The following is a 16,136-nucleotide window of genomic DNA, read 5'->3' on the forward strand; positions in this document are numbered from 1 at the left end:
TCAAGTAACTCTGTGGGCTCTGCCATGGTTTGTTGCGGTTCAGTGGTTGCGCTCAAAATCTACAGCTTCTGTGTTCACTGCTGAATTGTATGCCATATCTCTTGCCCTGGATCATATTGAAGCTAAGCAGTACTTCAACTGCACTATTTATGCTGACTTGCTTAGTTCTTTACTGACCCTGGAATCGCTTCAGGTTGGATCACACCCTGTTCTCACTGATATTGAAAATCAGCTGGCCTATTTCTCATTAATATCTACTTCTCATCAGTTTTTCTGGATACCAGGTCATGTTGGTATTCACGGGAACAAGCTTGCAGACATGGCAGCTGAATCTATCTGCTCTAGCACTATCACCACTGTGCCTGTTCCGTACATGGACTATGGTTCTGTATTCAAGGCTCGGCTCTGTGCCAGCTGGCAGTCAAGTTGGAGTGAGCAACGGGAAAACAAGCTTTTTCAAATAAAACCCTATATTGGACTTTGGTCGTCTAGCTTCAATAAGGTTCAGAAGGTGGAAGTTGTTCTAACTAGACTATGCGTTGGTCACAGTTATTTAACTCATCGTTTTCTTTTATCTGGAACTTATGCACCAGTGTGTAGTTTGTGTAACACTCAAGTCACTGTAAGCCACATTTTACTTTCTTGCCATTGTTACGACTCTCAAAGACGGCACTATTTTAAACATGTTCTGTCCCAAGGTTTGTCCATAACATTAGACAGTGTTATTGGTGATGGTGACACTGTTCACCTTGATAAAGTTTTTAGTTTTTTAGTGGCCATTACTCTTTTTAATGTCATTTAAGTGTTTAATATTTATTCATTACACCTTTTTCATTGTGGTTTCCTTTTAAGAGTCTCAATCTCTCTAGTTTGATTTGAAATTGGAAAATGGCCATAACATTAAATAACTCGATACCAGGACTGGAAAGGCCAACTTGAGGTGACTAACACTGCTGTTTGAACTATCTGTTCGAACTACCCGTTAGTCGTCCTGGCAAGTTGTTATTGCAATATTGCTGCATGTCTTTTAACACTTTTGTTACTTTATTACTTTTTGGTACTGGCCATAATGACATATAACCTGGAACCAGGACTGGAAAGTTTAGGTGACTGATGGCGGTTCTTGTACTCACCTGTTAGTCTTCCTGGCAGGTTATGATCATTACCATTATGCAAAAGAAAGTCCTTTACAACTTTGTAGACTGGATTCAACGTTGGTTTTATGCCATTTATGTTTTTAATTGCTGTTTTGTTTTTACCTTTGTTTCATTTTACAAATTATACTGCATTTACTTTACTTTTACCTTTTTACTGGACATTTGGTGACTCATTATTATGATTTTGCTATATGTTTTTTAACACTTTTCTTATTTTACCTTTTGATAATGGCTGTTATGACACATAACCTGGAACTAGGACTGGAAAGGCCAACTTCAGGTGACTGACGGTGGTTCTTGTACTTACCTGTTAGTCTTCCTGGCGGGTTATGATCATAACCATTATACTAGAGAAAGTCCTTTACAACTTCTCTTACTCTGCTTTCTCTCTTAACATTGTAGACTAGGTGTCAACATGTTGCTCATTATTAAATTCTTTATTGTGTGTTTTATTGACATATTTAGTTCCTGCTCAGCCAATCTATTATGCATGATTGTTAAATATGTTTTATTTTGTTTACATGCTAACTTAATGAGAAAATGTAGAAACTGATTAAATTATAAGTTCATATTTTCTGCCATCAGTGTGTACTTGTTTGTGAAATCCATGTTATAAAAAAATGTTACTTTTTATTTCTTTAATAGATGTAGATGAATGTGAAGAAAACCTCCACTCATGTGACCTCACAACTCAGCTGTGTGTCAATGATCATGGGAGTTATCACTGTGATCCAAAAGTCCCAGTACCATCTTGTGAAACTGGTTTTGTTTATGATGATGACAAACAAGAATGTGTTGGTAAGTTTTCCATTATCACCACTATGATTTCAAAATAACTTTGATTAGATATCTTATAATCTGGCAAAGTAAAAATAAACAGATAAAATATTGAGAGAAAGTTATGATTTTAAGTGTTTTGTGAGAACCAAATCTGTGATGCAATTTAAGAGTTCTGCAAAAAACAAAACAAAATGTTATTGTAGACACTTGATGATTGTATGTAATTAGTTCTTTATTTATTTGGTTACACAATGAAAATTCAGAGCAGTTACTCATTTTTTTTAATTTTCACATTTACGAAATCTCAAGCTTAATTAGATCCCATCCTTAGTGATAAAAAGATCAATGTCTCTAACATTTCATTAATTAATCATACATAGAATGATGAATGATAAGAATAATCGACTGTACATATTTTGGTATTAGAAATTTAAAAAAAAAAAGATAAATAGTAACACACTATAGATAAACATAAGTATACCCCTAATATGGTATAGCAGGCCAGCACATATCAAAGATATAGAAAAAATAGAATATAGTTAAGTGAAAACATATGTTTTAATGAGAGCAAATATTGTGATGTCATTCTTTATATATTTTAACAGATTAACATAGTGTACCCATCGTAGCCAGGTGGTTAAAGTGCTCGACTTGTAATATGAGGGTCATGGGTATGAATCCCTGTTACACCAAATATGCTCATCCTTTCAGTTGTGGGGGTGTTATAATGTATGGTCAGTCCAATTATTCATTGGTAAAAGAGTAGCCCAAGAGTTGGCAGTGGGTGGTGATGACTAGCTGCCTTCCCTCTAGTCTTACACTGCTAAATTAGGGACAGCTAGTGCAGATAGCCCTTGTGTAACTTAGCGTGAAATTCAAAACAAACAAACAGCATAGTGTGGTGTATATTGTTCATATTCAGAGATATAAAACACATGCAGCATAAAACATGCATGAGCTTTGTGTTTTTGGCAATTTTGTTTCCTACAGACATAGTAAATATGATATAGAAACCAGCAAAACCATGTAAGCCTTCATAAGTACTACCTCACTGATTTATTTTTTTGTTATGGTATGAACATGAATAAATTTAACCAAAATAAACTTTACTTTAAATCTATTAAAAACAAACAACAACAAATGACTGTTCTGTTTGTTATAGATATAAATGAATGTGACACTGGTGATCATATTTGTACACCTGGCTTACATGAATGTTTGAATACTGAAGGAAGTTACCGCTGTATTGTGAAGTGTGATGAAGGATTCCTACCAAGTCCAGAGGGAGTGTGTAAAGGCAAGTAATACTTTAGTGTAAAAGCCATGCAGTAACAGTAATTACATTGCAGTTTCTTTTATTTATACATGTTTGTGTTACTAATGAAAAATGAAAACATTATAAACAGCTGTATTTTAGTGTTAATTATTTGCATGAAATAATTTAAAACTATTATCTAAATAGCTACTACCTAGATCATTGGTTCATTGTGTGCTTAAAATTCTTATATTGTAAATAACATGATTTCAGGAAGTCTAAACACAGTGATTTTAGGCTAGATTTTCAGATATTTGAAAATGTATACATAAACTTTATTTTAGAGTGATTCTCAGAAGATTTCAAGAAATTTATTATAGTTATAATGATGTCTCACATATATTTGCCAAAATTTAGGGAATGGGTTAAATTATGAGATCCTAATAAAATGACTAATTGCCTGTCAAAGATACTGACAAAAGATCAGAATGGTATTCAATTTAAACCTTTTTAAGCACGTTCACATATTTTCTGTTCAAAATTATATTTGTATGCTTATTAGGATAATATATTGCATGTGAAATTGTACACATACCAAATGATTTTTGTTTTACTTTTTAGTGCATATCTGATTGACTGCTATTTTCAAACTGAAAATTTGTAAATTTGTTAATGCATAGTGATGAGAATAAGGCTATGGAGGACTAATTACATTTTGTAAGAACAATTTACTTATGCTGATGTGTTTGTGGGTTGCTACAGCTGTAAGATGTGATAGTTCCAAAAGCAACACTTTCTGTACTTATAGGTTTAATGCATTGCCAGTTTTGTCATACTTTTTGACTTTGCAGTGAGACTGCAAACTTTTAGTTACTTGTGAGGGAAGAAATTTGTGTCATGAGATTATTAAATAACATAGACCAAAAACCCACAACATTCTGAAAAAGAGCTTTCAGTATTTTCCACGTTAGTAGAAAAACTCCTGCAGCAAAACATAGAAAAGCTGTGAGATTCAAAACCACACACATTTTATATGCAAAAACGGCTCGTTTGGGCTGAGAAAATATTTTACATAGAAGAGCGAACAACAAATATTTTCTCAACCCAAACGAGCCGTTTTTGCATATAAATTTCTCAACAAGTGGGTTTCTCGACATCACTGATTAAAACCACACACAGTTGAGTTAAGAACTGGCCAATGACCTCATTTAATCTGTGGTTAAAAGACTATCATTACAACAGAAAACTCTAACCCCAAAGGGCTGTTGCAAAATAGCTGGATGTATCACTTGAGGTACTACCATTAACAGTATTATAAAAGATTTGCAATTGACAATATTTCACAAACTTTCAGCAATCATCAGATTAACACCTGCATTCATGGGAAATGTATGTGAATAAACTGGAATAACATGAATCTCATTTCTGTACATACATATCAAATCACCTGATAATGTACTTTAATGAACTTTGGAAATTGTGATGTATTGGAAGTCAAATCAATGAAAAGTTTGTCAAAATATGTTGGTTAAGATTAATATCATTGTGCTTCATGAAAACTTATTACAATGGAAATTATGTTTTGTGGGAATAGAGTGTAATTATGGATATGAGATTGAGCATGGTTGATGATTGAGTAATTAGTTCCAATGGCAGCACAGAACCTCACATGTTATCTTCTGCCAATAATGTGCCTAATCCATCAATCTGTTTGAAAGAAAGAATGAATTAGCAATGGAACTTCAGTGCTGAAAAATTATAAAACAATTGAGAGCTAGTTGTGTAAAACTTAAAGCAAGAATTATATTCTTGGGGAGAAAAGACTGGACAATATTCTAATCATTGGCAGGAAGATAAAATCTACTTATTTTCAATATAATAGCCATGTAAGATCTTTATAAAATTATCTGTTCAGTTTCATAACTGTGCAAGAAAATACATTGATGACATCCTTTTCTCTGTAATTTATTTTTTGTTGTTGTCATAAATACCACTTTTTATTCAGAAGTATAGTTTGAGGTCATGAATACTAATTAATGAGATCAAAACTTCTTGAGTATTTGATATATTTTGTGATTTATAAAATTGTATCTTGATCAATTTCAAGTTAGTATTAAAATTGAAGTTTTTAAATCTGCAGATTAATTTGGTTACATAATTAAACCTTTTGATTACAAGAAAATAATATATATATATTTTTATGTTTCTCCCAGATATTAATGAATGTGCAGAGGGTACTGACTTTTGTTCCAGTCAAGGACTCCAGTGCATCAACACACCTGGCAGCTATCAATGTAAGGCTACATCACCACCTGAATATGAGTGTCCACCTGGCTATAAGTACAGCCATCTATTTCAGAATTGCACAGGTGTTTAGATGTTTTTAAGTTTTCTAACTATTTTTTAATTTATTTCATTATATTTCCTCAAATATTACTTAAAAACACATTTAACACATTAAACATAAACTTCCATTAGATTATTAAAGTTATTAATATTAATGATTAATAGAGCATGGCCTAAATATTTTTCTTACCAATAAAAAGTTGGAACAACTTTAGTATTGTGTATTTGAACCTTTTATTAATCGTTTTGTCACATTTAGACTTGAACTTTTGCATTTCAATGTATAAATTTGTAAGCTGTCTACTTTTCAGTAATTTGAAGAAAATCTGACACATGTATTATATGTTTGAAATAGTAAGTAGTGACTCATGAAGTATTGGACAGCATATTCCATAACATTCCTAAGAACACTCAAAAGCAACATTCAAAAATACAAATTGTTTCATACAACTGGTGCTGTTATAATAAAGCAGTATTTTTATACTGTGTAGTTTTTAAAATAAGTTATTAAATCCCTAAGTATTTGGTTAAAATTTGAACTGAAGTTCTCTTAAAATAAATATAAATATATATGTGTGTGTTTAAATGTTAGAAAATGTACTGATCAGATTTAAAAACAATTATTTTTTTCTACATTTTTAGATATTAATGAGTGTGCTGAGAAAATTGATGATTGTGACCTTCAAACAGAGAGATGTGTGAACTTTATAGGTGGTTTTCATTGTGCCCCAAAGGTAAAAAAGTGTCCACATGGTTTTAAAAGAAATGAAATTACCAACCAGTGTGTAGGTAAGCTTTACCTTTTCTTATTTGCTGAATGATCAATATAACTCAATTAAACAAGGAGATTTCTGTTTTTTTTTCTCCTCAACATTAGTATTTGAAAATATTTGTTCTGTATATGTACATGTTATGGAAACAAGACATACCTGTTTATCCTAATCTGCAGTGAGGTGTTTTTACCCTAATACAAAACTGATGTGTTAATATTTATCAAAGTTTTTTTTACTTGCTCGTTACTCCTATCTTATGACTGTGTGAAACTTAAGTTCTTAAAGCAGTGTAAGTATCAGAAGCTATACCATTTTTCTATAAAATAGGTATAAATATTAATAAATTTCTTCCATACTTTGATATCTTTTTCTGTTCTTAGTTTCAAGTTTTAGATGAATAGGTAAAATTCAACCTTGGACTTGTTAATTTTTCTACTAGGAATGATACAAAGTTAAATCTCATGACTTGCTTACCATGTTGGCCATATGTGATGATAGAAAATTAAGATACCTATTTAACATTTTTTGGTGAAGGGGATTCTCTGATAAGAGGATGGTGTAGCAATCTGTGAAGTACTGATTGGGTGTAAGGTTTAATATGGGGATTCTGTGATGAGAGGATAGTGTAGCAGTCTGTGAAGTACTGGTTGGGTTTAAGGTTTAATATGGGAATTCTCTGATAAGAGGATGGTGTAGCAATCTGTGAAGTACTGATAGGGTTTAAGGTTTAACATAAGGATTCTGTGATGAGAAGATGGTGTAGCAGTCTGCAAAGTACTAGTTGAGTTTAAGGTTTAATATGGAGATGCTGTGATGAGAAGATGTTGTAGCAGTCTGTGAAGTACTGGTTGTGTTTAAGGTTTAATATGGAGATGCTGTGATGAGAAGATGTTGTAGCAGTCTGTGAAGTACTGGTTGTGTTTAAGGTTTAATATGGAGATGCTGTGATAAAAAGATGGTGTAGCAGTCTGTGAAGTACTGGTTGAGTGTAAGGTTTAATATGGAGATGCTGTGATAAAAAGATGGTGTAGCAGTCTGAGAAGTACTGGTTGAGTGTAAGGTTTAATATGGAGATGCTGTGATAAAAAGATGGTGTAGCAGTCTGAGAAGTACTGGTTGAGTGTAAGGTTTAATATGGAGATGCTGTAATAAAAAGATGGTGTAGCAGTCTGAGAAGTACTGGTTGAGTGTAAGGTTTAATATGGAGATGCTGTGATGAGAGAATGGGGTAGCAGTCTGAGAAGTACTGGTGGAGATTATGGTTTAACATAACCTTGTTTGAAGCTCATTTTTTATAGATGTTAGACTTGTATTAATTCATTTATTTTAGATATCATTATTTGTATTTTAACAAATACACAGATTAGCTGACCTGTGAAAGAATATTTGTTTTGATAAATGTCTTTATACACCTTGAAATTAATGTGGCTATTGTGTTGTTAATACATTGTCTTTTTTCATTAAACATCTGATGCTAATTTCTTTCATTCCTGGTTGAGTTAAACTTGATTGAAATGCTGCTAAGGAAACCTTCACAAATTTCCAATTAATATTGAAGTTTAGTGACTTAGAATATCACAGTTGTAAATTTTGCAAATGTGCTTAAGGTATTACTCCTCATATATTGTATACAATTTTGACTGTAATTTATAAATATTTAACACAACACTATAGCATTCTCCTGAACTGTTACAGCATTGTGCTTACTGTGTTTGTTTTTAAGTTAAGTACAAAATTACACAATGTGCTCTGCCCACAACGGTACCAAAACTTGGTTTTTAGTGGTGTAAGTCCACAGACATATCACAGTTCCACTGGAGGAGCCTGTTTACTGTAAATGAAATAACTTTATGAATTCATTTTTTGTTATTCCTTATGAAAGGCATGAATGACATTCAAATTAATAAAAAACCACTCATGAATCTATATTGTACAAATGGGCATCTTAATAAAAATTTGATAATCCCTCTTGTAAACAGATTGAAATATGGCTTTGAATGGAACTGAAAATAATTCATGCACATTACCACACTATTATTAAACATTCCAATCAAACTGAGTTTCTAGTATTAGAGAATTAAATCTGTTGGGCCCAGCAGTTCAGTGATTGCAACTAAATAATTATGTACCTGAAAAATAATTATTTTTCATTTACGTTTCTCTACCCATTTTAGTTAGTATAATATATATATATATTATATATATTCAAAAAAGATGAAACTCAGTCACTGAGAGTTAGATTACTTCAAAATTGATTGAGATGTAATATGTGGTTTCATGAAAAAGATTAGATGTAGCTTCTTTGGAGAACACAATAATTTATTTGGAAGTTTAGAAAACTTATGAATAAACCACATCTGGGAATTGTTTTATAGTCAATATCAAAAACCTAAAAGTATTTAACAACTTTATAAGTTTCAAGTGAGAAGTTGTTGACACAGGTGTAAGTTTAGAAAAAATACATTACAATAATTAATATGTTTACCTTTAACAGTGCAGGCTGGAAGAAACTGAGAAAATTGTGTGTTATGAGAAATTATTAAACCAAATAACTTAATGTTTTCTGTTCTAAACTATTTTTAAGCAGCACATGATGACTACCAAACTTTTGTCTTTCTTTCAATAAATAAGCAGTATATTAAATAATAGCAGTAGGCATTATTGTGGTTAATTATGTAACAATGGCAACACTTTCACATTTGTGATTTGCATACAAGCAGACCAACATACCTATATCATCACATGCAGGTCAGCCAACAGAAGTTATAATGTCTAATATATTGAAAAATTGGATATTTGGAGTTAAAAAAAATCATAAAATAAAAAACACTTATTGTCATTAATTTTATGAGATATAACACTCATTGGTTTCATTGAACAACCTTGAATTGATTGAAAATAATAATGTAAAATCACAAAGACAATATTATAATTGCTTGGATAGTTGGAATGATTAGAAACTAATTTAGACTAGTTGATTATTTTCGTGACATTAGTCAAATTTATTGTAATTTCTATTAATTGATTATCTTATATGACACCTTATGTAAAGTTTTCAAAACATGTCAAATGTAAAGTTCAGAAAGTTCCATTTTATATATACTCACTTTGAACTTGTTTTACATTCAGTAGCATATTTCTTTTTATATACTGTTCTATCAGTTGTAGTAAAGCTGGCCATTTAACTCTGTATAGTTAAGCACGTTGTCATAATTTTCAGTATTTCAGTAACACTATTCCATATACATATATGAACTCAGAAATGTGGCAGTTAATGATAATGTCAGTCATAATGGATAGTGTACAAAACTAAGTTGGAATTCAAGTTATGTAGAATTTAGTACTGAGTAAGATGTTATGTCTTATCATTCTGATATTGCATATTCTTTGGATCAGTCATTATTTATTTAGAAAATAGTCATGTTTACCTTTATGAAAATTATAACTTGTACTGTCAGAAAATGAGTAAAGGTCAGCCTTAATGAATTTCCAATTACTTTTAAATGACTTATTTCAATTTGTTTATGAAGCTTAAAACAAATGAGCTGTTGAGTATTAATAAATCATTGTGTTTTTATGTTTGCTGTTATTCTTTAGATGTTGATGAATGTCAAGAAGGAACTGATGAGTGTATTAAAGAGAAAGAGTATTGTGTTAACAATATTGGCTCTTACCAGTGTCAATCTAAGGTCATTCCTCCACTTCGTCAGTGCAAATCTGGCTTTAGGCTTGACCATTTCACAGGAGAATGCCAAGGTAGTTATTTAAAATCATCTTATTTTGTACAGTTTCACATTGATTTATTGTGAATGATTTTAGCTGAAAGGTCAGATAAATTAAAAAACATTTCAGTTGCCATGTAATATTATTTTAGTCAGCACTGAGAACTGACAAGTCCTGACATAATCTTTTTCCTTTTCCATGAATGTAAAGCTTAGCCTACTGATATAGAAAGTATTAGTTATGGCATCTGTTATATTTGATGTACATAGTCACCACTTCTTGTGTAGAAGGAAGGACACAGTTGATGTAGGTGATAGTTAATTGGCTTAAATACTATTGTTGTTTATTGAGTTTTTAACTTTTTTTTTTATTAAATTTGTTATAATCATAACCTGAATTATGCAGAATGTATATAGGAAAATCAAAATATGTAATTCTTTAACAATTGAAAGATGATAATTTAAAGCACTTGAAAGATAATTTATTGACTACACAATACAGCTCATTTTGTATACATGTAACAGATACAATGCTTTAACCAATATAAGTTATGTTTATATGTTTTTTTTAAATACCTTTCTTACATTGTTTTTTGAAATGACAGTCTATCATTGTAAAAAAAAAAAATCATATTGTTTAGAGAATAAGAAATGGCAGCTACTTTAAATACAATATATTTGTTTACATCTGCGGCACAAAAAATTGTTTGTTAGGAAACTTAAAAGAAGATTATTCTTGCAGTATGTTCTATTGTTGAACAGGTTCTTTTGGATTATTTAGTAAAAGTAGTGAGAGGTTTAACTCTTTTTTTTTTTTCCTATAACTTTTCTACAACTATATTCAATTGTAAATTGTACTTCTAATGTAACTGTTGAACTTTTTAAAATAAACTCTGCAATCAAATTTTGGCCTAACTTCAAATGCAGTGTTTCAAAATATATGCTAAACTTAGCTTCTTAACTTTGATCAACAAAAAACCAAATAACTCACTGAGTAACAGAATAGCAAATAGACATGGTAAAACTTACTTCTAACACTGATGTGATCACTCATTATTACTCGCTTAAATAAGTAACTGCTTACTTGTATTTATAACTAATGTCTAGACATTAGTCAAAATTACAAAATTATTGATGTCATCATGAATGTTTTAGGTATTTTAGAACACTTATGAGGCTCTTTGATTTTAACATTATGTGGCTCCTAGCAAACATCTAAATTGAGATAATCAAAATATAACTTACAGTACTGTTTATTTAAAGTAGTGCTATACAAGTTCTTACAATAAAGTTTGTATTGAGATAGAAAATTAAAGTTAACTAACCATATTGCTCCTAATTAATGCCCTTAGGCATTGCAAAATGCAAGGGGGAGGCATTAATGATGGTGTTTGTACAGTTCAAGATCTTATTTTTACATATAATTTGTTGATTTCAGTGCTAATAAGTGTGTGTATGTTTGTTTTTCTTATTTTCCAATCAAAGTTATGGTAATGAAAGTGGATTATATGTTAAATCAGTATTGCTGTCACATAAGATAAGCTCTATAAAAATACTGGGAGGGAGGGATAATAATTAAAGAAGAGATTTTAATTATGGGTAATACAGTATTACATTTCCATGTTTGTAGATAAAATGTGTTATATCATATTCTTGTCCCAAGAAAACTGTATTTTTCAAGTATTTCTTATACAAGTTAAACTACTATATTGTACAAGGACGTTTGTTTCTCGTACACATTCACTCTTAAGTTTTCATGTTTTTTTAATCCTGGAAAATTATTCTTAATATTGATTTGATATATAATAAGTGATAATGTGTGTGTGTATGTATATACACGCATGTAATTTAATTTTTGTATTTTATCATTTTATGTGTTATGCTTATGTAAGAAGAATAAACATAGTTTTTTTTTTGTTAAGTTGATGAATAACCTGGTAATTAATTTGATGAAACAAAATTTGTGTTAATGTATTTTATCTATGCGTATTTATATGTTGTTTTCTTTCCCTTTTAATATGAAACAAAGATATAAATGAATGTCTGGAGGACAGTCATGGTTGTTTGTCTAACCAAAGATGTATTAACACTGTGGGAAACTACCGTTGTGAGAAAATTGTTACATTTCTTCCATTTAATGTAACAACATTTGTTCCACCTACTTTAAGCACTGTGGATCCAAGATGTGAAACTGGTTTACACTATGACATTCGATATCAATCCTGTATTGGTAGGTTTAAGAATTTTAGCTTTTCTAACCTTTAATATTAACTATATTTTGTATAGCTATTAATAAATAAACAAGTAGAGGTTTATCAAAGTAACTTGATTAAATGAGGCAGTGGATGCTATGTTTGCAATCTAGTAATTTTCATTACATAAATGATATTATTTGTAACAAAATACAACTAAATATTGAAAAAAATATAATAATTAATGCTAGTTTTAAAAAAAATATCTAACCCCAATACTTACTGGGCTAGACAAAAATAACCAAAGACTTTATGCGTTATATTACAGTTTAATTGCTTTTATCATTGGGCTTTAGAAACCTTAACTTCTTGTCAAAAGTTTTAATAATAACTTTGTTATAAATTCTGTACTTTAAGTAAGGTGCAAATGTGTGTTAGTAAGTATTTCATTAGTGAAAAAATGGATTTATCAGGAAATAGTATCTTTAATTTTAAAATAGCAGTAACTATATATATTTCTAATAATGAGCTGTAATTCCTGTTTTTGTTCCACAAAATTAAAAAAATTAAATTGCTATACATGGGTTGGACAAAAAAAGTGTCCCTCCTTTGAAAATGTTGTTAATTTGTTACATCTTTTATTAGATAACAGAAAAATATATGAAAATATGTTTTTGTAACATACTGGACAAGGTGTATTCAGATATGATCTCAAATTATAGTTTTAACACTTGACTTTCATAAATACTGGAACTTTTCATTGTTTTAGTTACACTTTTTTATAAAAAAAATGTTGCACACCTGCCCTTGTTTCTTAGATCTTCTTGTTCAAATTAGCCTACAAAATGATTGAACATAAAATGAAACTCAAAATAACACAAACGTATTTCACAAGTTAATATTTAGTTGGTATTCCCTTGGATGTCAGTATTACTTCATATCAGTATGGCATGCTTTCAGTGAGTTTGTGCAGATATTCCTGAGTGATTAACTGTCATCCTTCTTTGAGTACTTCAAGAAGTTCATCTTCCATGTTTGGTTTGCAATCTTTCATTACTCTATTTAACTCAGCCCATTAGTTTTAAATCAGATTGATATCAGGTGATTGGCCTGATCATTCCATAATATCAGTTTTCTATTTCTAAGATATATTTTAATAACTCCACAATTGTAGAGAAACATTTTGATCACTTTGTAGGTTAATTGGAACGAGATGATCTAAGAAACTACATCAGGTGTACAACAAGTTTTATGAGACCATGTAACTAAGATTGTGAAAAGTTCAGGTATTTATGAAAATTAATGTTAAAACTGGGATTTGAAATCATATTTGAACAGATCATGTCCAGCACATTTTAAAAACTTATAGTTTTACATGTTTTTTTGTTATCTAATAAAAAGATGTAACAGATTAATAGCATTTCCAAGGGAGGACACATTTATTTTTGCCCACCCTGTGTAAATGTTGTTTTTCTTTTGTCTTTTTTAGTGCTAATATCATTCATAATCCAATTCTCATACGTGTTTTTCTTTTCTTCCCTTATATTCTTTCCCTTGGTCTGTCTTGCTAATCTGTGTAAAACAAAGATATCAATGAGTGTTTGGAAGGAAGTCACAAATGTTCATCAGATCAGACATGTGTGAATACATGGAAAGGTTACCGTTATGAACAAATTACCACAACATCACAACCAAGGATAACAACATCAACCTCTACTACTGTTGTAACCGAAGAGAAGAGTCAAGACATTGAGTGTTCATCTGGTTTTCATTACAGCAGTCGATATAGATCTTGCATTGGTATGTTCTTTTTTGTCTTTATATCTTATTCAGTAATGTGATGTTAACCACACTTCCACTCAAAGTTTCTTGTTTATTTTGGCTGGAAAACAAAGATATTTTTGAAGAAAAATGTTTTTCTCCTAGTGCTCTGTATTTAGTGTAAAACTTCTGAACACTTACATTAATTTGTAAAGTGACTAAACATGAAACTGATTTAGTATTTATGTTTAAGCTTGTAGCTTAAACTTGTATCAAAAATACTTTTTTGTCTTTATAGTATCTTATTTGCACTGATTTGTTATTTGACAGTTGTATATAATTTGTATAAAAAATAATATTTAGAATAAACTACAGTTTTGTTTTTTTGCTTTCAGACAATGTTTCAGTAGATATTTTTCTGTGTGAACACAGTAATTTTTTATTGTGAAGATAAAAGATATTGTGAAGATTTTATTTTCTGGGCTTTGTGACTTTTCTTAGTCTTATTTAGAACTTGGCCAACTTTATATTTCTTTTTGTTTTAATTATTGTCTCCCACTGCGACAGCAGTAAGTTCACAGACATACAACAGTAAAAGTTGGGGTCCAAACCTCTGTGGTGGACACAGCAGGTAGCCCAGTTTAGTTTTGCTCTAAAACAAATGAACAAAGATCTAATTTTAATTAAATGAAATCTGTAGTTTAATACTGAAAAATAAATAAAACATTCTTGATGAGAGAAATACCCACTTGAAATAAAACTATCTCAGAATAGCTGGTATGAGTATTAACATTTTTATGAATAAAGCAGAGAACAATATTTTGACCTGTCTACGTCATCTTCAGGTTAACAAAGAGAGAGTTTGCAACTGACCAATGCTGGGCATGTGTCTTAGGGACGAGTGTAATAATGGGTACGGGATTGTAGGGGGCATTGCAATTAGATGTTAGGTTATTAATTAGTATGGGTATAAAGGTGTTCCTTTATATTGGTTTAATTTTGGTTTTAGTTGTTGTATAGGTAGGGCTTCTTTGATTTCCGTTTGTTTATATTTGTTTCCCTACATAGTATCTGGGTGCTTTCAATGGTTGTGTTTATTTAACTTGCAGTGTTCAAAAACGTGTGAAGGTTGGTTTTTTTTTTTGTTCTTTAAATCTGGTTTCTATTTTCCTGCTTGTTTTTCCAAGTTGATGTTGATGAAGTGTTGTTTTATTTTGTTGATTTCATCATGAATTTTATTGGGTGGGCATAGTTTTGTAGCTGTGTTTATTTGGTTTATTAATATGTTGAGTTTTTGTTTTGTTTTATGTGCTGAGTCCAGGCGGGCTTTCATTTCAATGGATGGAATATTTCTAAGTGTTATTGCAAAGTTGAGTCCTTTGTAATAACACTTAAAAATATTCCATCTGTCAAAATTAAAACCTGCCTAGAAGACCTAACTATAAGACTAGTGATCCATTCTACACAAACTGAAAATACCAACAAGACAACAGAAGATAACCAACAATCCATCTTTCCAGGTAGAACTGAAAACATCCATTTCCCTGAAACACCTCAAAAGTGTATCTTAAACAACTTTTTCAAAGGATTTTCACACAAAACCATCAACATAATTTTACAGAAAAGAAAACTAAAAAACAACCTCACACAAAAATATATTAATTCTATTAACAACCTAAAACAAGACAACAACATCAAACATCTAAAAGCAGGTAAAGGCAGTGCTGTAGTTGTAATGAACATAAATGAACATATTATCAGATACAAACAAATTTAAACTAATAAACACAAATTCAATAAAAACACACAAAAACCAATTACACAAAATACTAGTACAAATGAAAATAAACCAACACAATCTCAGAAAACCTTTATTCATACCTATGAAGGACTGGCTCTCGCACACCACAACTGTATGGCACTCACAAACCCGATTGTTCACTATGACCCATAATACCGACCTATGAATCATTTAACTACGACCTCGGTAACTATGTAGTGTGGGCATTTTCTAAATATGTAACATCAGTCAGCTCCTTTTTCAAAGACTCTCTTAACTTTAAATCTATTCTTAATTAAATAAATTATAAAGCTTTAATGGCCAGTTTTGATGTAATCTCCCTCTTCATTGAAGCCTGCAAGATAGCTTT

General features: G+C 30.6%; 1 pseudogene across 1 annotated transcript in view; it reads left to right on the forward strand.

Annotated features, from left to right (window-relative positions):
- LOC143236198 (uncharacterized) overlaps window positions 1-16,136 on the forward strand; it is a 92,511-nt pseudogene that overhangs the window by 22,335 nt on the left and 54,040 nt on the right. Inside the window, exons 8-14 of the transcript XR_013019510.1 lie at window positions 1,803-1,955; window positions 3,100-3,234; window positions 5,406-5,561; window positions 6,181-6,327; window positions 9,909-10,067; window positions 12,063-12,263; window positions 13,813-14,025. The product of XR_013019510.1 is annotated as an uncharacterized LOC143236198 (transcript). The remainder of the gene's footprint in view (window positions 1-1,802; window positions 1,956-3,099; window positions 3,235-5,405; window positions 5,562-6,180; window positions 6,328-9,908; window positions 10,068-12,062; window positions 12,264-13,812; window positions 14,026-16,136) is intronic.

Source organism: Tachypleus tridentatus, chromosome 13, assembly GCF_004210375.1.
Source record: "Tachypleus tridentatus isolate NWPU-2018 chromosome 13, ASM421037v1, whole genome shotgun sequence".
NCBI lineage: Eukaryota > Metazoa > Arthropoda > Merostomata > Xiphosura > Limulidae > Tachypleus > Tachypleus tridentatus.